This window comes from Gnatocerus cornutus, chromosome 1, assembly GCF_029298725.1.
Source record: "Gnatocerus cornutus isolate USDA-ARS CGAHR chromosome 1, icGnaCorn1.1, whole genome shotgun sequence".
NCBI classification, from domain to species: Eukaryota; Metazoa; Arthropoda; class Insecta; order Coleoptera; family Tenebrionidae; genus Gnatocerus; species Gnatocerus cornutus.
The window spans coordinates 3,047,220-3,074,626 of NC_142233.1; positions in this window are offsets into that span (position 1 = coordinate 3,047,220).

Here is a 27,407-nt window from a genome sequence, read left to right on the forward strand (position 1 = left end):
TACTTGCAATTCAGCCGTTGAATCTTGGTAAAAAGTAATGATTTTGTAGATTTTGTGCTCTTCTTTGCGAATTCAAGATAGAAAACAACGAAAATCAGCGAGAAATCGTCGTTTTGAATCGAAATATGCGGTTTTCTCTAAGAATTTTGATGATTTCGTGCAGAATTCTGCTGTTTTCTTGCAATTCAGCCGTTGAATCTTGGTAAAAAGTCATGATTTTGTAGATTTTGTGCTCTTCTTTGCGAATTCAAGATAGAAAACAACGAAAATCAGCGAGAAATCGTCGTTTTGCATCGAAATATGCGGTTTTCTGTAAGAATTTTGATGATTTCGTGCAGAATTCTGCTGTTTTCTTGCAATTCAGCCGTTGAATCTTGGTAAAAAGTCATGATTTTGTAGATTTCGTGCTCTTCTTTGCGAATTCAAGCCAGAAAACAACGAAAATCGGCGAGAAATCGTCGTTTTGCATCGAAATATGCGGTTTTCTCTTAGAATTTTGATGATTTCGTGCAGAATTCTGCTGTTTTCTTGCAATTCAGCCGTTGAATCTTGGTAAAAAGTGATGATTTTGTAGATTTCGTGCTCTTCTTTGCGAATTCAAGCCCGAAAACAACGAAAATCGGCGAGAAATCGTCGTTTTGCATCGAAATATGCGGTTTTCTCTAAGAATTTTGACGATTTCGTGCAGAATTCTGCTGTTTTCTTGCAATTCAGCCGTTGAATCTTGGTAAAAAGTCATGATTTTGTAGATTTTGTGCTCTTCTTTGCGAATTCAAGATAGAAAACAACGAAAATCAGCGAGAAATCGTCGTTTTGCATCGAAATATGCTGTTTTCTCTAAGAATTTTGATGATTTCGTGCAGAATTCTGCTGTTTTCTTGCAATTCAGCCGTTGAATCTTGGTAAAAAATCATGATTTTGTAGATTTCGTGCTCTTCTTTGCAAATTCATGCCAGAAAACAACGAAAATCGGCGAGAAATCGTCGCTTTGCATCGAAATATGCAGTTTTCTCTAAGAATTTTGATGATTTCGTGCAGAATTCTGCTGTTTTCTTGCAATTCAGCCGTTGAATCTTGGTAAGAAGTAATGATTTTGTAGATTTTGTGCTTTTCTTTGCGAATTCAAGCCAGAAAACAACGAAAATCGGCGAGAAATCGTCGTTTTGCATCGAAATATGCGGTTTTCTCTAAGAATTTTGATGATTTCGTGCAGAATTCTGCTGTTTTCTTGCAATTCAGCCGTTGAATCTTGGTAAAAAGTGATGATTTTGTAGATTTCGTGCTCTTCTTTGCGAATTCAAGCCAGAAAACAACGAAAATCGGCGAGAAATCGTCGTTTTGCATCGAAATATGCGGTTTTCTCTAAGAATTTTGACGATTTCGTGCAGAATTCTGCTGTTTTCTAGCAATTCAGCCGTTGAATCTTGGTAAAAAGTCATGATTTTGTAGATTTTGTGCTCTTCTTTGCGAATTCAAGATAGAAAACAACGAAAATCAGCGAGAAATCGTCGTTTTGCATCGAAATATGCGGTTTTCTCTAAGAATTTTGATGGTTTCGTGCAGAATTCTGCTGTTTTCTTGCAATTCAGCCGTTGAATCTAGGTAAAAAGTCATGATTTTGTAGATTTCGTGCTCTTCTTGGCGAATTCAAGATAGAAAACAACGAAAATCGGCGAGAAATCGTTGTTTTGCATCGAAATATGCGGTTTTCTGTAAGAATTTTGATGATTTCGTGCAGAATTCTGCTGTTTTCTTGCAATTCAGCCGTTGAATCTAGGTAAAAAGTCATGAATTTGTAGATTTCGTGCTCTTCTTGGCGAATTCAAGATAGAAAACAACGAAAATCGGCGAGAAATCGTTGTTTTGCATCGAAATATGCAGTTTTCTCTAAGAATTTTGATGATATCGTGCAGAATTCTGCTGTTTTCTTGCAATTCAGCTGTTGAATCTTGGTAAAAAGTCATGATTTTGTAGATTTCGTGCTCTTTTTTGCGAATTCAAGCCAGAAAACAACGAAAATCGGCGAGAAATCGTTGTTTTTCATCGAAATATGCGGTTTTCTGTAAGAATTTTGATGATTTCGTGCAGAATTTTGCTGTTTTCTTGCAATTCAGCCGTTGAATCTAAGTAAAAAGTCATGATTTTGTAGATTTCGTGCTCTTCTTTGCGAATTCAAGCCAGAAAACAACGAAAATCGGCGAGAAATCGTCGTTTTGCATCGAAATATGCGGTTTTCTGTAAGAATTTTGATGATTTCGTGCAGAATTCTGCTGTTTTCTTGCAATTTAGCCGTAGAATCTTGGTAAAAAGTAATGATTTTGTAGATTTCGTGCTCTTCTTTGCGAATTCAAGCCAGAAAACAACGAAAATCGGCGAGAAATCGTTGTTTTGCATCGAAATATGCGGTTTTCTGTAAGAATTTTGATGATTTCGTGCAGAATTCTGCTGTTTTCTTGCAATTCAGCCGTTGAATCTTGGTAAAAAGTCATGATTTTGTAGATTTCGTGCTCTTCTTTGCGAATTCAAGCCAGAAAACAACGAAAATCGGCGACAAATCGTCGTTTTGCATCGAAAAATGCGGATTTCTGTAAGAATTTTGATGATTTCGTGCAGAATTCTGCTGTTTTCTTGCAATTCAGCCGTTGAATCTTGGTAAAAAGTAATGATTTTGTAGATTTCGTGCTCTTCTTTGCGAATTCAAGCCAGAAAACAACGAAAATCGGCGAGAAATCGTCGTTTTGCATCGAAATATGCGGTTTTCTCTAAGAATTTTGACGATTTCGTGCAGAATTCTGCTGTTTTCTTGCAATTCAGCCGTTGAATCTTGGTAAAAAGTCATGATTTTGTAGATTTAGTGCTCTTCTTTGCGAATTCAAGATAGAAAACAACGAAAATCAGCGAGAAATCGTCGTTTTGCATCGAAATATGCGGTTTTCTCTAAGAATTTTGATGATTTCGTGCAGAATTCTGCTGTTTTCTTGCAATTCAGCCGTTGAATCTTGGTAAAAAGTCATGATTTTGTAGATTTCGTGCTCTTCTTTGCAAATTCATGCCAGAAAACAACGAAAATCGGCGAGAAATCGTCGCTTTGCATCGAAATATGCGGTTTTCTGTAAGAATTTTGATGATTTCGTGCAGAATTCTGCTGTTTTCTTACAATTCAGCCGTTGAATCTTGGTAAAGAGTCATGATTTTGTAGTTTTGTGCTCTTCTTTGCGAATTCAAGCCTGAAAACAACGAAAATCGCCGAGAAATCGTCGTTTTGCATCGAAATTTGCGGTTTTCTGTAAGAATTTTGATGATTTCGTGCAGAATTCTGCTGTTTTCTTGCAATTCAGCCGTTGAATCTAGGTAAAAAGTCATGATTTTGTAGATTTCGTGCTCTTCTTGGCGAATTCAAGATAGAAAACAACGAAAATCGGCGAGAAATCGTTGTTTTGCATCGAAATATGCGGTTTTCTGTAAGAATTTTGATGATTTCGTGCAGAATTCTGCTGTTTTCTTGCAATTCAGCCGTTGAATCTAGGTAAAAAGGCATGATTTAGTAGATTTCGTGCTCTTCTTGGCGAATTCAAGATAGAAAATAACGAAAATCGGCGAGAAATCGTTGTTTTGCATCGAAATATGCAGTTTTCTCTAAGAATTTTGATGATTTCGTGCAGAATTCTGCTGTTTTCTTGCAATTCAGCCGTTGAATCTTGGTAAAAAGTCATGATTTTGTAGATTTCGTGCTCTTCTTTGCGAATTCAAGCTCGAAAACAACGAAAATCGGCGAGAAATCGTTGATTTGCATCGAAATATGCGGTTTTCTGTAAGAATTTTGATGATTTCGTGCAGAATTTTGCTGTTTTCTTGCAATTCAGCCGTTGAATCTAAGTAAAAAGTCATGATTTTGTAGATTTCGTGCTCTTCTTGGCGAATTCAAGATAGAAAACAACGAAAATCGGCGAGAAATCGTTGTTTTGCATCGAAATATGCAGTTTTCTCTAAGAATTTTGATGATTTTGTGCAGAATTCTGCTGTTTTCTTGCAATTCAGCTGTTGAATCTTGGTAAAAAGTCATGATTTTGTAGATTTCGTGCTCTTCTTTGCGAATTCAAGATAGAAAACAACGAAAATCACTGAGAAAACGTCGTTTTGCATCGAAATATGCGGATTTCTCTAAGAATTTTGATGATTTCGTGCAGAATTCTGCTGTTTTCTTGCAATTCAGCCGTTGAATCTTGGTAAAAAGTCATGATTTTGTAGATTTCGTGCTCTTCTTTGCAAATTCATGCCAGAAAACAACGAAAATCGGCGAGAAATCGTCGTTTTGCATCGAAATATGCGGTTTTCTGTAAGAATTTTGATGATTTCGTGCAGAATTCTGCTGTTTTCTTGCAATTCAGCCGTTGAATCTTGGTAAAAAATCATGATTTTGTAGATTTCGTGCTCTTCTTTGCAAATTCAAGCCAGAAAACAACGAAAATCGGCGAGAAATCGTCGTTTTGCATCGAAATATGCGGTTTTCTGTAAGAATTTTGATGATTTCGTGCAGAATTCTGCTGTTTTCTTGCAATTCAGCCGTTGAATCTAGGTAAAAAGTCATGATTTTGTAGATTTCGTGCTCTTCTTGGCGAATTCAAGATAGAAAACAACGAAAATCGGCGAGAAATCGTTGTTTTGCCTCGAAATATGCAGTTTTCTCTAAGAATTTTGATGATTTCGTGCAGAATTCTGCTGTTTTCTTTCAATTCAGCTGTTGAATCTTGGTAAAAAGTCATGATTTTGTAGATTTCGTGCTCTTCTTTGCGAATTTAAGCCAGAAAACAACGAAAATCGGCGAGAAATCGTCGTTTTGCATCAAAATATGCGGTTTTCTGTAAGAATTTTGATGATTTCGTGCAGAATTCTGCTGTTTTCTTGCAATTCAGCCGTTGAATCTTGGTAAAAAGTCATGATTTTGTAGATTTCGTGCTCTTCTTTGCGAATTCAAGCCAGAAAACAACGAAAATCGGCGAGAAATCGTCGTTTTGCATCGAAATATGCGGTTTTCTCCAAGAATTTTGATGATTTCGTGCAGAATTCTGCTGTTTTCTTGCAATTCAGCCGTTGAATCTTGGTAAAAAGTGATGATTTTGTAGATTTCGTGCTCTTCTTTGCGAATTAAAGCCAGAAAACAACGAAAATCGGCGAGAAATCGTCGTTTTGCATCGAAATATGCGGTTTTCTCTAAGAATTTTGACGATTTCGTGCAGAATTCTGCTGTTTACTTGCAATTCAGCCGTTGAAACTTGGTAAAAAGTCATGATTTTGTAGATTTTGTGCTCTTCTTTGCGAATTCAAGATAGAAAACAACGAAAATCAGCGAGAAATCGTCGTTTTGCATCGAAATATGCGGTTTTCTGTAAGAATTTTTATGATTTCGTGCAGAATTCTGCTGTTTTCTTGCAATTCAGCCGTTGAATCTTGGTAAAAAGTCATGATTTTGTAGATTTCGTGCTCTTCTTTGCGAATTCAAGCCCGAAAACAACGAAAATCGGCGAGAAATCGTCGTTTTGCATCGAAATATGCGGTTTTCTCTAAGAATTTTGACGATTTCGTGCAGAATTCTGCTGTTTTCTTGCAATTCAGCCGTTGAATCTTGGTAAAAAGTCATGATTTTGTAGATTTTGTGCTCTTCTTTGCGAATTCAAGATAGAAAACAACGAAAATCAGCGAGAAATCGTCGTTTTGCATCGAAATATGCGGTTTTCTCTAAGAATTTTGATGATTTCGTGCAGAATTCTGCTGTTTTCTTGCAATTCAGCCGTTGAATCTTGGTAAAAAATCATGATTTTGCAGATTTCGTGCTCTTCTTTGCAAATTCATGCCAGAAAACAACGAAAATCGGCGAGAAATCGTCGCTTTGCATCGAAATATGCAGTTTTCTCTAAGAATTTTGATGATTTCGTGCAGAATTCTGCTGTTTTCTTGCAATTCAGCCGTTGAATCTTGGTAAAAAGTCATGATTTTGTAGATTTCGTGCTCTTCTTTGCGAATTCAAGCCAGAAAACAACGAAAATCGGCGAGAAATCGTCGTTTTGCATCGAAATATGCCGTTTTCTCTAAGAATTTTGATGATTTCGTGCAGAGTTCTGCTGTTTTCTTGCAATTCAGCCGTTGAATCTTGGTAAAAAGTGATGATTTTGTAGATTTCGTGCTCTTCTTTGCGAATTCAAGCCAGAAAACAACGAAAATCGGCGAGAAATCATCGATTTGCATCGAAATATGCGGTTTTCTCTAAGAATTTTGATGATTTCGTGCAGAATTCTGCTGTTTTCTTGCAATTCAGCCGTTGAATCTTGGTAAAAAGTGATGATTTTGTAGATTTCGTGCTCTTCTTTGCGAATTCCAGCCCGAAAACAACGAAAATCGGCGAGAAATCGTCGTTTTGCATCGAAATATGCGGTTTTCTCTAAGAATTTTGACGATTTCGTGCAGAATTCTGCTGTTTTCTTGCAATTCAGCCGTTGAATCTTGGTAAAAAGTCATGATTTCATAGATTTTGTGCTCTTCTTTGCGAACTCAAGATAGAAAACAACGAAAATCAGCGAGAAATCGTAGTTTTGCATCGAAATATGCGGTTTTCTCTAAGAATTTTGATGATTTCGTGCAGAATTCTGCTGTTTTCTTGCAATTCAGCCGTTGAATCTTGGTAAAAAATCATGATTTTGTAGATTTCGTGCTCTTCTCGGCGAATTCAAGATAGAAAACAACGAAAATCGGCGAGAAATCCTTGTTTTGCATCGAAATATGCGGTTTTCTGTAAGAATTTTGATGATTTCGTGCAGAATTCTGCTGTTTTCTTGCAATTCAGCCGTTGAATCTTGGTAAAAAGTTATGATTTTGTAGATTTCGTGCTCTTCTTTGCGAATTCAAGCCAGAAAACAACGAAAATCGCCGAGAAATCGTCGTTTTGCATCGAAATATGCGGTTTGCTGTAAGAATTTTGATGATTTCGTGCAGAATTCTGCTGTTTTCTTGCAATTCAGCTGTTGAATCTAGGTAAAAAGTCATGATTTTGTAGATTTCGTGCTCTTCTTGGCGAATTGAAGATAGAAAACAATAAAAATCGGCGAGAAATCGTTGTTTTGCATCGAAATATGCAGTTTTCTCTAAGAATTTTGATGATTTCGTGCAGAATTCTGCTGTTTTCTTGCAATTCAGCCTTTGAATCTAGGTAAAAAGTCATGATTTTGTAGATTTCGTGCTCTTCTTGGCGAATTCAAGATAGAAAACAACGAAAATCGGCGAGAAATCGTTGTTTTGCATCGAAATATGCAGTTTTCTCTAAGAATTTTGATGATTTCGTGCAGAATTCTGCTGTTTTCTTGCAATTCAGCCGTTGAATCTTGGTAAAAAGTCATGATTTTGTAGATTTCGTGCTCTTCTTTGCGAATTCAAGCCAGAAAACAACGAAAATCGGCGAGAAATCGTCGTTTTGCATCAAAATATGCGGTTTTCTGTAAGAATTTTGATGATTTCGTGCAGAATTCTGCTGTTTTCTTGCAATTCAGCCGTTGAATCTTGGTAAAAAGTCATGATTTTGTAGATTCCGTGCTCTTCTTTGCGAATTCAAGATAGAAAACAACGAAAATCAGCGAGAAATCGTCGTTTTGCATCGAAATATGCGGTTTTCTCTAAGAATTTTGATGATTTCGTGCAGAATTCTGCTGTTTTCTTGCAATTCAGCCGTTGAATCTTGGTAAAAAGTGATGATTTTGTAGATTTCGTGCTCTTCTTTGCGAATTCAAGCCAGAAAACAACGAAAATCGGCGAGAAATCGTCGTTTTGCATAGAAATATGCAGTTTTCTGTAAGAATTTTGATGATTTCGTGCAGAATTCTGCTGTTTTCTTGCAATTCAGCCGTTGAATCTTGGTAAAAAATCATGATTTTGTAGATTTCGTGCTCTTCTTTGCAAATTCAAGCCAGAAAACAACGAAAATCGGCGAGAAATCGTCGTTTTGCATCAAAATATGCGGTTTTCTGTATAAATTTTGATGATTTCGTGCAGAATTCTGCTGTTTTCTTGCAATTCAGCCGTTGAATCTTGGTAAAAAGTCATGATTTTGTAGATTCCGTGCTCTTCTTTGCGAATTCAAGATAGAAAACAACGAAAATCAGCGAGAAATCGTCGTTTTGCATCGAAATATGCGGTTTTCTCTAAGAATTTTGATAATTTCGTGCAGAATTCTGCTGTTTTCTTGCAATTCAGCCGTTGAATCTTGGTAAAAAGTGATGATTTTGTAGATTTCGTGCTCTTCTTTGCGAATTCAAGCCAGAAAACAACGAAAATCGGCGTAAAATCGTCGTTTTGCATCGAAATATGCGGTTTTCTCTAAGAATTTTGATGATTTCGTGAAGAATTCTGCTGTTTTCTTGCAATTCAGCCGTTGAATCTTGGTAAAAAGTGATGATTTTGTAGATTTCGTGCTCTTCTTTGCGAATTAAAGCCTGCAAAACAACGAAAATCGGCGAGAAATCGTCGTTTTGCATCGAAATATGCGGTTTTCTCTAAGAATTTTGACGATTTCGTGCAGAATTCTGCTGTTTACTTGCAATTCAGCCGTTGAATCTTGGTAAAAAGTCATGATTTTGTAGATTTCGTGCTCTTCTTTGCGAATTCAAGATAGAAAACAACGAAAATCAGCGAGAAATCGTCGTTTTGCATCGAAATATGCGGTTTTCTCTAAGAATTTTGATGATTTCGTGCAGAATTCTGCTGTTTTCTTGCAATTCAGCCGTTGAATCTTGGTAAAAAGTCATGATTTTGTAGATTTCGAGCTCTTCTTTGCAAATTCATGCCAGAAAACAACGAAAATTGGCGAGAAATCGTCGTTTTGCATCGAAATATGCGGTTTTCTGTAAGAATTTTGATGATTTCGTGCAGAATTCTGCTGTTTTCTTGCAATTCAGCCGTTGAATCTTGGTAAAAAGTCATGATTTTGTAGATTTCGTGCTCTTCTTTGCGAATTCAAGCCAGAAAACAACGAAAATCGGCGAGAAATAATCGTTTTGCATCGAAATATGCGGTTTTCTGTAAGAATTTTGATGATTTCGTGCAGAATTCTGCTGTTTTCTTGCAATTCAGCCGTTGAATCTTGGTAAAAAGTCATGATTTTGTAGATTTCGTGCTCTTCTTTGCGAATTCAAGCCAGAAAACAACGAAAATCGGCGAGAAATCGTCGTTTTGCATCGAAATATGCGGTTTTCTGTAAGAATTTTGATGATTTTGTGCAGAATTCTGCTGTTTTCTTGCAATTCGGCCGTTGAATCTAGGTAAAAAGTCATGATTTTATAGATTTCGTGCTCTTCTTGGCGAATTCAAGATTGAAAACAACGAAAATCGGCGAGAAATCGTTGTTTTGCATCGAAATATGCGGTTTTCTGTAAGAATTTTGATGATTTCGTGCAGAATTCTGCTGTTTTCTTGCAATTCAGCCGTTGAATCTAGGTAAAAAGTCATGATTTGGTAGATTTCGTGCTCTTCTTGGCGAATTCAAGATAGAAAACAACGAAAATCGGCGTGAAATCGTTGTTTTGCATCGAAAAATGCGGTTTTCTGTAAGAATTTTGATGATTTCGTGCAGAATTCTGCTGTTTTCTTGCAATTCAGCCGTTGAATCTTGGTAAAAAGTCATGATTTTTTTAGATTTCGTGCTATTCTTTGCGAATTCAAGCCAGAAAACAACGAAAATCGGCGAGAAATCGTCGTTTTGCATCAAAATATGCGGTTTTCTGTAAGAATTTTGATGATTTCGTGCAGAATTCTGCTGTTTTCTTGCATTCAGCCGTTGAATCTTGGTAAAAAGTCATGATTTTGTAGATTCCGTGCTCTTCTTTGCGAATTTAAGATAGAAAACAACGAAAATCAGCGAGAAATCGTCGTTTTGCATCGAAATATGCGGTTTTCTCTAAGAATTTTGATGATTTCGTGCAGAATTCTGCGGTTTTCTTGCAATTCAGCCGTTGAATCTTGGTAAAAAGTGTTGATTTTGTAGATTTCGTGCTCTTCTTTGCGAATTCAAGCCAGAAAACAACGAAAATCGGCGAGAAATCGTCGTTTTGCATCGAAATATGCGGTTTTCTCTAAGAATTTTGATGATTTCGTGCAGAATTCTGCTGTTTTCTTGCAATTCAGCCGTTGAATCTTGCTAAAAAGTGATGATTTTGTAGATTTCGTGCTCTTCTTTGCGAATTAAAGCCAGAAAACAACGAAAATCGGCGAGAAATCGTCGTTTTGCATCGAAATATGCGGTTTTCTGTAAGAATTTTGATGATTTCGTGCAGAATTCTGCTGTTTTCTTGCAATTCAGCCGTTGAATCTTGGTAAAAAATCATGATTTTGTAGATTTCGTGCTCTTCTTTGCAAATTCAAGCCAGAAAACAACGAAAATCGGCGAGAAATCGTCGTTTTGCATCGAAATATGCGGTTTTCTGTAAGAATTTTGATGATTTCGTGCAGAATTCTGCTGTTTTCTTGCAATTCAGCCGTTGAATCTAGGTAAAAAGTCATGATTTTGTAGATTCCGTGCTCTTCTTTGCGAATTCAAGATAGAAAACAACGAAAATCAGCGAGAAATCGTCGTTTTGCATCGAAATATGCGGTTTTCTCTAAGAATTTTGATAATTTCGTGCAGAATTCTGCTGTTTTCTTGCAATTCAGCCGTTGAATCTTGGTAAAAAGTGATGATTTTGTAGATTTCGTGCTCTTCTTTGCGAATTCAAGCCAGAAAACAACGAAAATCGGCGTAAAATCGTCGTTTTGCATCGAAATATGCGGTTTTCTCTAAGAATTTTGATGATTTCGTGAAGAATTCTGCTGTTTTCTTGCAATTCAGCCGTTGAATCTTGGTAAAAAGTGATGATTTTGTAGATTTCGTGCTCTTCTTTGCGAATTAAAGCCTGCAAAACAACGAAAATCGGCGAGAAATCGTCGTTTTGCATCGAAATATGCGGTTTTCTCTAAGAATTTTGACGATTTCGTGCAGAATTCTGCTGTTTACTTGCAATTCAGCCGTTGAATCTTGGTAAAAAGTCATGATTTTGTAGATTTCGTGCTCTTCTTTGCGAATTCAAGATAGAAAACAACGAAAATCAGCGAGAAATCGTCGTTTTGCATCGAAATATGCGGTTTTCTGTAAGAATTTTGATGATTTCGTGCAGAATTCTGCTGTTTTCTTGCAATTCAGCCGTTGAATCTTGGTAAAAAGTCATGATTTTGTAGATTTCGTGCTCTTCTTTGCGAATTCAAGCCAGAAAACAACGAAAATCGGCGAGAAATAATCGTTTTGCATCGAAATATGCGGTTTTCTGTAAGAATTTTGATGATTTCGTGCAGAATTCTGCTGTTTTCTTGCAATTCAGCCGTTGAATCTTGGTAAAAAGTCATGATTTTGTAGATTTCGTGCTCTTCTTTGCGAATTCAAGCCAGAAAACAACGAAAATCGGCGAGAAATCGTCGTTTTGCATCGAAATATGCGGTTTTCTGTAAGAATTTTGATGATTTTGTGCAGAATTCTGCTGTTTTCTTGCAATTCGGCCGTTGAATCTAGGTAAAAAGTCATGATTTTATAGATTTCGTGCTCTTCTTGGCGAATTCAAGATTGAAAACAACGAAAATCGGCGAGAAATCGTTGTTTTGCATCGAAATATGCGGTTTTCTGTAAGAATTTTGATGATTTCGTGCAGAATTCTGCTGTTTTCTTGCAATTCAGCCGTTGAATCTAGGTAAAAAGTCATGATTTGGTAGATTTCGTGCTCTTCTTGGCGAATTCAAGATAGAAAACAACGAAAATCGGCGAGAAATCGTCGTTTTGCATCGAAAAATGCGGTTTTCTGTAAGAATTTTGATGATTTCGTGCAGAATTCTGCTGTTTTCTTGCAATTCAGCCGTTGAATCTTGGTAAAAAGTCATGATTTTGTAGATTTCGTGCTCTTCTTTGCGAATTCAAGCCAGAAAACAACGAAAATCGGCGAGAAATCGTCGTTTTGCATCAAAATATGCGGTTTTCTGTATAAATTTTGATGATTTCGTGCAGAATTCTGCTGTTTTCTTGCAATTCAGCCGTTGAATCTTGGTAAAAAGTCATGATTTTGTAGATTCCGTGCTCTTCTTTGCGAATTCAAGATAGAAAACAACGAAAATCAGCGAGAAATCGTCGTTTTGCATCGAAATATGCGGTTTTCTCTAAGAATTTTGATGATTTCGTGCAGAATTTTGCTGTTTTCTTGCAATTCAGCAGTTGAATCTTGGTAAAAAGTGATGATTTTGTAGATTTCGTGCTCTTCTTTGCGAATTCAAGCCAGAAAACAACGAAAATCGGCGAGAAATCGTCGTTTTGCATCGAAATATGCGGTTTTCTCTAAGAATTTTGATGATTTCGTGCAGAATTCTGCTGTTTTCTTGCAATTCAGCCGTTGAATCTTGGTAAAAAGTGATGATTTTGCAGATTTCGTGCTCTTCTTTGCGAATTAAAGCCAGAAAACAACGAAAATCGGCGAGAAATCGTCGTTTTGCATCGAAATATGCGGTTTTCTCTAAGAATTTTGACGATTTCGTGCAGAATTCTGCTGTTTACTTGCAATTCAGCCGTTGAATCTTGGTAAAAAGTCATGATTTTGTAGATTTCGTGCTCTTCTTTGCGAATTCAAGATAGAAAACAACGAAAATCAGCGAGAAATCGTCGATTTGCATCGAAATATGCGGTTTTCTCTAAGAATTTTGATGATTTCGTGCAGAATTCTGCTGTTTTATTGCAATTCAGCCGTTGAATCTTGGTAAAAAGTCATGATTTTGTAGATTTTGTGCTGTTCTTTGCAAATTCATGCCAGAAAACAACGAAAATCGGCGAGAAATCGTCGTTTTGCATCGAAATATGCGTTTTCTGTAAGAATTTTGATGATTTCGTGCAGAATTCTGCTGTTTTCTTGCAATTCAGCCGTTGAATCTTGGTAAAAAGTCATGATTTTGTAGATTTCGTGCTCTTCTTTGCGAATTCAAGCCAGAAAACAACGAAAATCGGCGAGAAATCGTCGTTTTGCATCGAAATATGCGGTTTTCTGTAAGAATTTTGATGATTTTGTGCAGAATTCTGCTGTTTTCTTGCAATTCAGCCGTTGAATCTAGGTAAAAAGTCATGATTTTATAGATTTCGTGCTCTTCTTGGCGAATTCAAGATAGAAAACAACGAAAATCGGCGAGAAATCGTTGTTTTGCATCGAAATATGCGGTTTTCTGTAAGAATTTTGAGGATTTCGTGCAGAATTCTGCTGTTTTCTTGCAATTCAGCCGTTGAATCTAGGTAAAAAGTCATGATTTTGTAGATTTCGTGCTCTTCTTGGCGAATTCAAGATAGAAAACAACGAAAATCGGCGTGAAATCGTTGTTTTGCATCGAAATATGCAGTTTTCTCTAAGAATTTTGATGATTTCGTGCAGAATTCTGCTGTTTTCTTGCAATTCAGCCGTTGAATCTTGGTAAAAAGTCATGATTTTGTAGATTTCGTGCTCTTCTTTGCAAATTCAAGCCAGAAAACAACGAAAATCGGCGAGAAATCGTCGTTTTGCATCGAAATATGCGGTTTTCTGTAAGAATTTTGATGATTTCGTGCAGAATTCTGCGGTTTTCTTGCAATTCAGCCGTTGAATCTTGGTAAAAAGTCATGATTTTGTAGATTTCGTGCTCTTCTTTGCGAATTCAAGCCAGAAAACAACGAAAATCGGCGAGAAATCGTCGTTTTGCATCGAAATATGCGGTTTTCTGCAAGAATTTTGATAATTTCGTGCAGAATTCTGCTGTTTTCTTGCAATTCAGCCGTTGAATCTTGGTAAAAAGTCATGATTATGTAGATTTCGTGCTCTTCTTTGCGAATTCAAGCCAGAAAACAACGAAAATCGGCGAGAAATAATCGTTTTGCATCGAAATATGCGGTTTTCTGTAAGAATTTTGATGATTTCGTGCAGAATTCTGCTGTTTTCTTGCAATTCAGCTGTTGAATCGTGGTAAAAAGTTATGATTTTGTAGATTTCGTGCTCTTCTTTGCGAATTCAAGCCAGAAAACCACGAAAATCGGCGAGAAATCGTCGTTTTGCATCGAAATATGCGGTTTTCTCTAAGAATTTTGATGATTTCGTGCAGAATTCTGCTGTTTTCTTGCAATTCAGCCGTTGAATCTTGGTAAAAAGTGATGATTTTGTAGATTTCGTGCTCTTCTTTGCGAATTCAAGCCAGAAAACAACGAAAATCGGCGAGAAATCGTCGTTTTGCATCGAAATATGCGGTTTTCTCTAAGAATTTTGACGGTTTCGTGCAGAATTCTGCTGTTTTCTTGCAATTCAGATGTTGAATCTTGGTAAAAAGTCATGATGTTGTTGATTTCGTGCTCTTCTTGGCGAATTCAAGATAGAAAACAACGAAAATCGGCGAGAAATCGTTGTTTTGCATCGAAATATGCATTTTTCTCTAAGAATTTTGATGATTTCGTGCAGAATTCTGCTGGTTTCTTGCAATTCAGCCGTTGAATCATGGTAAAAAGTCATGATTTTGTAGATTTCGTGCTCTTCTTTGCGAATTCAAGCCAGAAAACAACGAAAATCGGCGAGAAATCGTCGTTTTGCATCGAAATATGCGGTTTTCTGTAAGAATTTTGATGATTTCGTGCAGAATTCTGCTGTTTTCTTGCAATTCAGCCGTAGAATCTTGGTAAAAAGTCATGATTTTGTAGATTTCGTGCTCTTCTTTGCGAATTCAAGCCAGAAAACAACGAAAATCGGCGAGAAATCGTTGTTTTGCATCAAAACATGCGGTTTTCTGTAAGAATTTTGATGATTTCGTGCAGAATTCTGCTGTTTTCTTGCAATTTTGCCGTAGAATCTTGGTAAAAAGTCATGATTTTGTAGATTTCGTGCTCTTCTTTGCGAATTCAAGCCAGAAAACAACGAAAATCGGCGAGAAATCGTCGTTTTGCATCGAAATATGCGGTTTTCTGTAAGAATTTTGATGATTTCGTGCAGAATTCTGCGGTTTTCTTGCAATTCAGCCGTTGAATCTTGGTGAAAAGTCATGATTTTGTAGATTTCGTGCTCTTCTTTGCGAATTCAAGCCAGAAAACAACGAAAATCGGCGAGAAATCGTCGTTTTGCATCGAAATATGCGGTTTTCTGCAAGAATTTTGATGATTTCGTGCAGAATTCTGCTGTTTTCTTGCAATTCAGCCGTTGAATCTTGGTAAAAAGTCATGATTTTGTAGATTTCGTGCTCTTCTTTGCGAATTCAAGCCAGAAAACAACGAAAATCGGCGAGAAATAATCGTTTTGCATCGAAATATGCGGTTTTCTGTAAGAATTTTGATGATTTCGTGCAGAATTCTGCTGTTTTCTTGCAATTCAGCTGTTGAATCTTGGTAAAAAGTTATGATTTTGTAGATTTCGTGCTCTTCTTTGCGAATTCAAGCCAGAAAACCACGAAAATCGGCGAGAAATCGTCGTTTTGCATCGAAATATGCGGTTTTCTCTAAGAATTTTGATGATTTCGTGCAGAATTCTGCTGTTTTCTTGCAATTCAGCTGTTGAATCTTGGTAAAAAGTTATGATTTTGTAGATTTCGTGCTCTTCTTTGCGAATTCAAGCCAGAAAACCACGAAAATCGGCGAGAAATCGTCGTTTTGCATCGAAATATGCGGTTTTCTCTAAGAATTTTGACGGTTTCGTGCAGAATTCTGCTGTTTTCTTGCAATTCAGATGTTGAATCTTGGTAAAAAGTCATGATGTTGTTGATTTCGTGCTCTTCTTGGCGAATTCAAGATAGAAAACAACGAAAATCGGCGAGAAATCGTTGTTTTGCATCGAAATATGCAGTTTTCTCTAAGAATTTTGATGATTTCGTGCAGAATTCTGCTGTTTTCTTGCAATTCAGCCGTTGAATCTTGGTAAAAAGTCATGATTTTGTAAATTTCGTGCTTTTCTTTGCGAATTCAAGCCAGAAAACAACGAAAATCGGCGAGCAATCGTCGTTTTGCATCGAAATATGCGGTTTTCTGTAAGAATTTTGATGATTTCGTGCAGAATTCTGCTGTTTTCTTGCAATTCAGCCGTAGAATCTTGGTAAAAAGTGATGATTTTGTAGATTTCGTGCTCTTCTTTGCGAATTCAAGCCAGAAAACCACGAAAATCGGCGAGAAATCGTCGTTTTGCATCGAAATATGCGGTTTTCTCTAAGAATTTTGATGATTTCGTGCAGAATTCTGCTGTTTTCTTGCAATTCAGCTGTTGAATCTTGGTAAAAAGTTATGATTTTGTAGATTTCGTGCTCTTCTTTGCGAATTCAAGCCAGAAAACCACGAAAATCGGCGAGAAATCGTCGTTTTGCATCGAAATATGCGGTTTTCTCTAAGAATTTTGACGGTTTCGTGCAGAATTCTGCTGTTTTCTTGCAATTCAGATGTTGAATCTTGGTAAAAAGTCATGATGTTGTTGATTTCGTGCTCTTCTTGGCGAATTCAAGATAGAAAACAACGAAAATCGGCGAGAAATCGTTGTTTTGCATCGAAATATGCAGTTTTCTCTAAGAATTTTGATGATTTCGTGCAGAATTCTGCTGGTTTCTTGCAATTCAGCCGTTGAATCATGGTAAAAAGTCATGATTTTGTAGATTTCGTGCTTTTCTTTGCGAATTCAAGCCAGAAAACAACGAAAATCGGCGAGCAATCGTCGTTTTGCATCGAAATATGCGGTTTTCTGTAAGAATTTTGATGATTTCGTGCAGAATTCTGCTGTTTTCTTGCAATTCAGCCGTAGAATCTTGGTAAAAAGTGATGATTTTGTAGATTTCGTGCTCTTCTTTGCGAATTCAAGCCAGAAAACAACGAAAATCGGCGAGAAATCGTTGTTTTGCATCAAAATATGCGGTTTTCTGTAAGAATTTTGATGATTTCGTGCAGAATTCTGCTGTTTTCTTGCAATTCAGCCGTTGAATCTTAATAAAAAGTCATGATTTTGTAGATTTCGTGCTCTTCTTTGCGAACTCAAGCCAGAAAACCACGAAAATCGGCGAGAAATCGTCGTTTTGCATCGAAATATGCGGTTTTCTCTAAGAATTTTGATGATTTCGTGCAGAATTCTGCTGTTTTCTTGCAATTCAGCCGTTGAATCTTGGTAAAAAGTGATGATTTTGTTGATTTCGTGCTCTTCTTTGCGAATTCAAGCCAGAAAACAACGAAAATCGGCGAGAAATCGTTGTTTTGCATCGAAATATGCGGTTTTCTGTAAGATTTTGATGATTTCGTGCAGAATTCTGCTGTTTTCTTGCAATTCAGCCGTTGAATCTTGGTAAAAAGTCATGATTTTGTAGATTTCGTGCTCTTCTTGGCGAATTCAAGATAGAAAACAACGAAAATCGGCGAGAAATCGTTGTTTTGCATCGAAATATGCGGTTTTCTCTAAGAATTTTGATGATTTCGTGCAGAATTCTGCTGTTTTCTTGCAATTCAGCCGTTGAATCTTGGTAAAAAGTCATGATTTTGTAGATTTCGTGCTTTTCTTTGCAAATTCATGCCAGAAAACAACGAAAATCGGCGAGAAATCGTCGTTTTGCATCGAAATATGCGGTTTTCTGTAAGAATTTTAATGATTTCGTGCAGAATTCTGCTGTTTTCTTGCAATTCAGCCGTTAAATCTTGGTAAAAAATCATGATTTTGTAGATTTCGTGCTCTTCTTTGCAAATTCAAGCCAGAAAACAACGAAAATCGGCGAGAAATCGTCGTTTTGCATCGAAATATGCGGTTTTCTGTAAGAATTTTGATGATTTCGTGCAGAATTCTGCTGTTTTCTTGCAATTCAGCCGTTGAATCTTGGTAAAAAGTGATGATTTTGTAGATTTAGTGCTCTTCTTTTCGAATTCAAGCCAGAAAACAACGAAAATCGGCGAGAAATCGTCGTTTTGCATCGAAATATGCGGTTTTCTCTAAGAATATTGATGATTTCGTGCAGAATTCTGCTGTTTTCTTGCAATTCAGCCGTTGAATCTTGGTAAAAAGTGATGATTTTGTAGATTTCGTGCTCTTCTTTGCGAATTAAAGCCAGAAAACAACGAAAATCGGCGAGAAATCGTCGTTTTGCATCGAAATATGCGGTTTTCTCTAAGAATTTTGACGATTTCGTGCAGAATTCTGCTGTTTACTTGCAATTCAGCCGTTGAATCTTGGTAAAAAGTCATGATTTTGTAGATTTCGTGCTCTTCTTTGCGAATTCAAGATAGAAAACAACGAAAATCAGCGAGAAATCGTCGTTTTGCATCGAAATATGCGGTTTTCTCTAAGAATTTTGATGATTTCGTGCAGAATTCTGCGGTTTTCTTGCAATTCAGCCGTTGAATCTTGGTAAAAAGTCATGATTTTGTAGATTTCGTGCTGTTCTTTGCAAATTCATGCCAGAAAACAACGAAAATCGGCGAGAAATCGTCGTTTTGCATCGAAATATGCGGTTTTCTGTAAGAATTTTGATGATTTCGTGCAGAATTCTGCTGTTTTCTTGCAATTCAGCCGTTGAATCTTGGTAAAAAGTTATGATTTTGTAGATTTCGTGCTCTTCTTTGCGAATTCAAGCCAGAAAACAACGAAAATCGGCGAGAAATCGTCGTTTTGCATCGAAATATGCGGTTTTCTATAAGAATTTTGATGATTTTGTGCAGAATTCTGCTGTTTTCTTGCAATTCAGCCGTTGAATCTAGGTAAAAAGTCATGATTTTATAGATTTCGTGCTCTTCTTGGCGAATTCAAGATAGAAAACAACGAAAATCGGCGAGAAATCGTTGTTTTGCATCGAAATATGCGGTTTTCTGTAAGAATTTTGATGATTTCGTGCAGAATTCTGCTGTTTTCTTGCAATTCAGCCGTTGAATCTAGGTAAAAAGTCATGATTTTGTAGATTTCGTGCTCTTCTTGGCGAATTCAAGATAGAAAACAACGAAAATCGGCGTGAAAAAGTTGTTTTGCATCGAAATATGCAGTTTTCTCTAAGAATTTTGATGATTTCGTGCAGAATTCTGCTGTTTTCTTGCAATTCAGCCGTTGAATCTTGGTAAAAAGTCATGATTTTGTAGATTTCGTGCTCTTCTTTGCGAATTCAAGCCAGAAAACAACGAAAATCGGCGAGAAATCGTCGTTTTGCATCGAAATATGCGGTTTTCTCTAAGAATATTGATGATTTCGTGCAGAATTCTGCTGTTTTCTTGCAATTCAGCCGTTGAATCTTGGTAAAAAGTGATGATTTTGTAGATTTCGTGCTCTTCTTTGCGAATTAAAGCCAGAAAACAACGAAAATCGGCGAGAAATCGTCGTTTTGCATCGAAATATGCGGTTTTCTCTAAGAATTTTGACGATTTCGTGCAGAATTCTGCTGTTTACTTGCAATTCAGCCGTTGAATCTTGGTAAAAAGTCATGATTTTGTAGATTTCGTGCTCTTCTTTGCGAATTCAAGATAGAAAACAACGAAAATCAGCGAGAAATCGTCGTTTTGCATCGAAATATGCGGTTTTCTCTAAGAATTTTGATGATTTCGTGCAGAATTCTGCTGTTTTCTTGCAATTCAGCCGTTGAATCTTGGTAAAAAGTCATGATTTTGTAGATTTCGTGCTGTTCTTTGCAAATTCATGCCAGAAAACAACGAAAATCGGCGAGAAATCGTCGTTTTGCATCGAAATATGCGGTTTTCTGTAAGAATTTTGATGATTTCGTGCAGAATTCTGCTGTTTTCTTGCAATTCAGCCGTTGAATCTTGGTAAAAAGTTATGATTTTGTAGATTTCGTGCTCTTCTTTGCGAATTCAAGCCAGAAAACAACGAAAATCGGCGAGAAATCGTCGTTTTGCATCGAAATATGCGGTTTTCTATAAGAATTTTGATGATTTTGTGCAGAATTCTGCTGTTTTCTTGCAATTCAGCCGTTGAATCTAGGTAAAAAGTCATGATTTTATAGATTTCGTGCTCTTCTTGGCGAATTCAAGATAGAAAACAACGAAAATCGGCGAGAAATCGTTGTTTTGCATCGAAATATGCGGTTTTCTGTAAGAATTTTGATGATTTCGTGCAGAATTCTGCTGTTTTCTTGCAATTCAGCCGTTGAATCTAGGTAAAAAGTCATGATTTTGTAGATTTCGTGCTCTTCTTGGCGAATTCAAGATAGAAAACAACGAAAATCGGCGTGAAAAAGTTGTTTTGCATCGAAATATGCAGTTTTCTCTAAGAATTTTGATGATTTCGTGCAGAATTCTGCTGTTTTCTTGCAATTCAGCCGTTGAATCTTGGTAAAAAGTCATGATTTTGTAGATTTCGTGCTCTTCTTTGCGAATTCAAGCCAGAAAACAACGAAAATCGGCGAGAAATCGTCGTTTTGCATCGAAATATGCGGTTTTCTGTAAGAATTTTGATGATTTCGTGCAGAATTCTGCGGTTTTCTGTAAGAATTTTGATGATTTCGTGCAGAATTCTGCGGTTTTCTTGCAATTCAGCCGTTGAATCTTGGTAAAAAGTCAAGATTTTGTAGATTTCGTGCTCTTCTTTGCGAATTCAAGCCAGAAAACAACGAAAATCGGCGAGAAATCGTCGTTTTGCATCGAAATATGCGGTTTTCTGTAAGAATTTTGATGATTTCGTGCAGAATTCTGCTGTTTTCTTGCAATTCAGCCGTTGAATCTTGGTAAAAAGTCATGATTTTGTAGATTTCGTGCTCTTCTTTGCGAATTCAAGCCAGAAGACAACGAAAATCGGCGAGAAATAATCGTTTTGCATCGAAATATGCGGTTTTCTGTAAGAATTTTGATGATTTCGTGCAAAATTCTGCTGTTTTCTTGCAATTCAGCCGTTGAATCTTGGTAAAAAGTTATGATTTTGTAGATTTCGTGCTCTTCTTTGCGAATTCAAGATAGAAAACAACGAAAATCAGCGAGAAATCGTCGTTTTGCATCGAAATATGCGGTTTTCTCTAAGAATTTTGATGGTTTCGTGCAGAATTCTGCTGTTTTCTTACAATTCAGCCGTTGAATCTAGGTAAAAAGTCATGATTTTGTAGATTTCGTGCTCCTCTTTGCGAATTCAAGCCAGAAAACACGAAAATCGGCGAGAAATCGTTGTTTTGCATCGAAATATGCTGTTTTCTGTAAGAATTTTGATGATTTCGTGCAGAATTCTGCTGTTTTCTTGCAATTCAGCCGTTGAATCTTGGTAAAAAGTCATGATTTTGTAAATTTCGTGCTCTTCTTGGCAAATTCAAGATAGAAAACAACGAAAATCGGCGAGAAATCGTTGTTTTGCATCGAAATATGCAGTTTTCTCTAAGAATTTTGATGATTTCGTGCAGAATTCTGCTGTTTTCTTGCAATTCAGCCGTTGAATCTAGGTAAAAAGTCATGATTTTGTAGATTTCGTGCTCTTCTTTGCGAATTCAAGCCAGAAAACAACGAAAATCGGCGAGAAATCGTCGTTTTGCATCGAAATATGCGGTTTTCTGTAAGAATTTTGATGATTTCGTCCAGAATTCTGCTGTTTTCTTGCAATTCAGCCGTAGAATCTTGGTAAAAAGTGATGATTTTGTAGATTTCGTGCTCTTCTTTGCGAATTCAAGCCAGAAAACACGAAAATCGGCGAGAAATCGTTGTTTTGCATCGAAATATGCTGTTTTCTGTAAGAATTTTGATGATTTCGTGCAGAATTCTGCTGTTTTCTTGCAATTCAGCCGTTGAATCTTGGTAAAAAGTCATGATTTTGTAAATTTCGTGCTCTTCTTTGCGAATTCAAGCCAGAAAACAACGAAAATCGGCGAGAAATCGTCGTTTTGCATCGAAAAATGCGGTTTTCTGTAAGAATTTTGATGATTTCGTGCAGAATTCTGATGTTTTCTTGCAATTCAGCCGTAGAATGTTGGTAAAAAGTGATGATTTTGTAGATTTCGTGCTCTTCTTTGCGAATTCAAGCCAGAAAACAACGAAAATCGGCGAGAAATCGTTGTTTTGCATCGAAATATGCGGTTTTCTGTGAGAATTTTGATGATTTCGTGCAGAATTCTGCTGTTTTCTTGCAATTCAGCCGTTGAATCTAGGTAAAAAGTCATGATTTTGTAGATTTCGTGCTCTTCTTTGCGAATTCAAGCCAGAAAACAACGAAAATCGGCGAGAAATCGTCGTTTTGCATCGAAATATGCGGTTTTCTGTAAGAATTTTGATGATTTCGTCCAGAATTCTGCTGTTTTCTTGCAATTCAGCCGTAGAATCTTGGTAAAAAGTGATGATTTTGTAGATTTCGTGCTCTTCTTTGCGAATTCAAGCCAGAAAACACGAAAATCGGCGAGAAATCGTTGTTTTGCATCGAAATATGCTGTTTTCTGTAAGAATTTTGATGATTTCGTGCAGAATTCTGCTGTTTTCTTGCAATTCAGCCGTTGAATCTTGGTAAAAAGTCATGATTTTGTAAATTTCGTGCTCTTCTTTGCGAATTCAAGCCAGAAAACAACGAAAATCGGCGAGAAATCGTCGTTTTGCATCGAAAAATGCGGTTTTCTGTAAGAATTTTGATGATTTCGTGCAGAATTCTGATGTTTTCTTGCAATTCAGCCGTAGAATGTTGGTAAAAAGTGATGATTTTGTAGATTTCGTGCTCTTCTTTGCGAATTCAAGCCAGAAAACAACGAAAATCGGCGAGAAATCGTTGTTTTGCATCGAAATATGCGGTTTTCTGTGAGAATTTTGATGATTTCGTGCAGAATTCTGCTGTTTTCTTGCAATTCAGCCGTTGAATCTAGGTAAAAAGTCATGATTTTGTAGATTTCGTGCTCTTCTTTGCGAATTCAAGCCAGAAAACAACGAAAATCGGCGAGAAATCGTTGTTTTGCATCGAAATATGCGGTTTTCTGTAAGAATTTTGATGATTTCGTGCAGAATTCTGCTGTTTTCTTGCAATTCAGCCGTTGAATCTTGGTAAAAAGTGATGATTTTGTAGATTTTGTGCTCTTCTTTGCGAATTCAAGATAGAAAACAACAAAAATCAGCAAGAAATCGTCGTTTTGCATCGAAATATGCGATTTTCTCTAAGAATTTTGATGATTTCGTGCAGAATTCTGCTGTTTTCTTGCAATTCAGCCGTTGAATCTTGGTAAAAAGTCATGATTTTGTAGATTTCGTGCTCTTCTTTGCGAATGCAAGCCAGAAAACAACGAAAATCGGCGAGAAATCGTCGTTTTGCATCGAAATATGCGGTTTTCTGTAAGAATTTTGATGATTTCGTGCAGAATTCTGCTGTTTTCTTGCAATTCAGCCGTTGAATCTTGGTAAAAAGTCATGACTTTGTAGATTTCGTGCTCTTCTTTGCGAATTCAAGCCAGAAAACAACGAAAATCGGCGAGAAATCGTCGTTTTGCATCGAAAAATGCGGTTTTCTGTTAGAATTTTGATGATTTCGTGCAGAATTCTGCTGTTTTCTTGCAATTCAGCCGTTGAATCTTGGTAAAAAGTCATGATTTTGTAGATTCCGTGCTCTTCTTTGCGAATTCAAGATAGAAAACAACGAAAATCAGCGAGAAATCGTCGTTTTCCATCGAAAAATGCGGTTTTCTGTAAGAATTTTGATGATTTCGTGTAGAATTCTGCTGTTTTCTTGCAATTCAGCCGTTGAATCTTGGTAAAAAGTCATGATTTTGTAGATTTCGTGCTCTTCTTTGCGAATTCAAGCCAGAAAACAACGAAAATCGGCGAGAAATAATCATTTTGCATCGAAAAATGCGGTTTTCTCTAAGAATTTTGATGATTTCGTGCAGAATTCTGCTGTTTTCTTGCAATTCAGCCGTTGAATCTTGGTAAAAAGAGATGATTTTGTAGATTTCGTGCTCTTCTTTGCGAATTCAAGCCAGAAAACAACGAAAATCGGCGAGAAATCGTCGTTTTGCATCGAAATGTGCGGTTTTCTCTAAGAATTTTGACGATTTCGTGAAGAATTCTGCTGTTTTCTTGCAATTCAGCCGTTGAATCTTGGTAAAAAGTGATGATTTTGTAGATTTTGTGCTCTTCTTTGCGAATTCAAGATAGAAAACAACGAAAATCGGCGAGAAATAATCATTTTGCATCGAAAAATGCGGTTTTCTCTAAGAATTTTGATGATTTCGTGCAGAATTCTGCTGTTTTCTTGCAATTCAGCCATTTAATCTTGGTAAAAAGTCATGATTTTGTAGATTTCGTGCTCTTCTTTGCGAATGCAAGCCAGAAAACAACGAAAATCGGCGAGAAATCGTTGTTTTGCATCGAAATATGCGGTTTTCTGTAAGAATTTTGATGATTTCGTGCAGAATTCTGCTGTTTTCTTGCAATTCAGCCGTTGAATCTTGGTAAAAAGTCATGATTTTTTAGATTTCGTGCTCTTCTTTGCGAATTCAAGCCAGAAAACAACGAAAATCGGCGAGAAATCGTCGTTTTGCATCGAAATATGCGGTTTTCTGTAAGAATTTTGATGATTTCGTGCAGAATTCTGCTGTTTTCTTGCAATTCAGCCGTTGAATCTTGGTAAAAAGTCATGATTTTGTAGATTTCGTGCTCTTCTTTGCGAATTCAAGCCAGAAAACAACGAAAATCGGCGAGAAATCGTCGTTTTGCATCGAAATATGCGGTTTTCTGTAAGGATTTTGATGATTTCGTGCAGAATTCTGCTGTTTTCTTGCAATTCAGCCGTTGAATCTTGGTAAAAAGTCATGATTTTGTAGATTTCGTGCTCTTCTTTGCGAATTCAAGCCAGAAAACAACGAAAATCGGCGAGAAATCGTCGTTTTGCATCGAAATATGCGGTTTTCTGTAAGAATTTTGATGATTTCGTGCAGAATTCTGCTGTTTTCTTGCAATTCAGCCGTTGAATCTAGGTAAAAAGTCATGATTTTGTAGATTTCGTGCTCTTCTTGGCGAATTCAAGATAGAAAACAACGAAAATCGGCGAGAAATCGTTGTTTTGCATCGAAATTTGCAGTTTTCTCTAAAAATTTTAATGATTTCGTGCAGAATTCTGCTGTTTTCTTGCAATTCAGCCGTTGGATCTTGGTAAAAAGTGATGATTTTGTAGATTTCGTGCTCTTCTTTGCGAATTCATGCCAGAAAACAACGAAAATCGGCGAGAAATCGTCGTTTTGCATCGAAATATGCGGTTTTCTGTAAGAATTTTGATGATTTCGTGCAGAATTCTGCTGTTTTCTTGCAATTCAGCCGTTGAATCTTGGTAAAAAGTCATGATTTTGTAGATTTCGTGCTCTTCTTTGCGAATTCAAGCCAGAAAACAACGAAAATCGGCGAGAAATCGTCGTTTTGCATCGAATTATGCGGTTTTCTGTAAGAATTTTGATGATTTCGTGCAGAATTCTGCTGTTTTCTTGCAATTCAGCCGTTGAATCTATGTAAAAAGTCATGATTTTGTAGATTTCGTGCTCTTCTTGGCAAATTCAAGATAGAAATCAACGAAAATCGGCGAGAAATCGTTGTTTTGCATCGAAATATGCGGTTTTCTGTAAGAATTTTGATGATTTCGTGCAGAATTCTGCTGTTTTCTTGCAATTCAGCCGTTGAATCTAGGTAAAAAGTCATGATTTTGTAGATTTCGTGCTCTTCTTGGCGAATTCAAGATAGAAAACAACGAAAATCGGCGAGAAATTGTTGTTTTGCATCGAAATATGCAGTTTTCTCTAAGAATTTTGATGATTTCGTGCAGAATTCTGCTGTTTTCTTGCAATTCAGCCGTTGAATCTTGGTAAAAAGTGATGATTTTGTAGATTTCGTGCTCTTCTTTGCGAATTCAAGCCAGAAAACAACGAAAATCGGCGAGAAATCGTTGTTTTGCATCGAAATATGCGGTTTTCTGTAAGAATTTTGATGATTTCGTGCAGAATTCTGCTGTTTTCTTGCAATTCAGCCATTTAATCTTGGTAAAAAGTCATGATTTTGTAGATTTCGTACTCTTCTTTGCGAATGCAAGCCAGAAAACAACGAAAATCGGCGAGAAATCGTCGTTTTGCATCGAAATATGCGGTTTTCTGTAAGAATTTTGATGATTTCGTGCAGAATTCTGCTGTTTTCTTGCAACTCAGCCGTTGAATCTTGGTAAAAAGTCATGATTTTTTAGATTTCGTGCTCTTCTTTGCGAATTCAAGCCAGAAAACAACGAAAATCGGCGAGAAATCGTCGTTTTGCATCGAAATATGCGGTTTTCTGTAAGAATTTTGATGATTTCGTGCAGAATTCTGCTGTTTTCTTGCAATTCAGCCGTTGAATCATGGTAAAAAGTCATGATTTTGTAGATTTCGTGCTCTTCTTTGCGAATTCAAGCCAGAAAACAACGAAAATCGGCGAGAAATCGTCGTTTTGCATCGAAATATGCGGTTTTCTGTAAGGATTTTGATGATTTCGTGCAGAATTCTGCTGTTTTCTTGCAATTCAGCCGTTGAATCTTGGTAAAAGGTCATGATTTTGTAGATTTCGTGCTCTTCTTTGCGAATTCAAGCCAGAAAACAACGAAAATCGGCGAGAAATCGTCGTTTTGCATCGAAATATGCGGTTTTCTGTAAGAATTTTGATGATTTCGTGCAGAATTCTGCTGTTTTCTTGCAATTCAGCCGTTGAATCTAGGTAAAAAGTCATGATTTTGTAGATTTCGTGCTCTTCTTGGCGAATTCAAGATAGAAAACAACGAAAATCGGCGAGAAATCGTTGTTTTGCATCGAAATTTGCAGTTTTCTCTAAAAATTTTAATGATTTCGTGCAGAATTCTGCTGTTTTCTTGCAATTCAGCCGTTGGATCTTGGTAAAAAGTGATGATTTTGTAGATTTCGTGCTCTTCTTTGCGAATTCATGCCAGAAAACAACGAAAATCGGCGAGAAATCGTCGTTTTGCATCGAAATATGCGGTTTTCTGTAAGAATTTTGATGATTTCGTTCAGAATTCTGCTGTTTTCTTGCAATTCAGCCGTTGAATTTTGGTAAAAAGTCATGATTATGTAGATTTCGTGCTCTTCTTTGCGAATTCAAGACAGAAAACAACGAAAATCGTCGAGAAATCGTCGTTTTGCATCGAAAAATGCGGTTTTCTGTAAGAATTTTGATGATTTCGTGTAGAATTCTGCTGTTTTCTTGCAATTCAGCCGTTGAATCTTGGTAAAAAGTCATGATTTTGTAGATTTCGTGCTCTTCTTTGCGAATTCAAGCCAGAAAACAACGAAAATCGGCGAGAAATAATCATTTTGCATCGAAAAATGCGGTTTTCTCTAAGAATTTTGATGATTTCGTGCAGAATTCTGCTGTTTTCTTGCAATTCAGCCGTTGAATCTTGGTAAAAAGTGATGATTTTGTAGATTTCGTGCTCTTCTTAGCG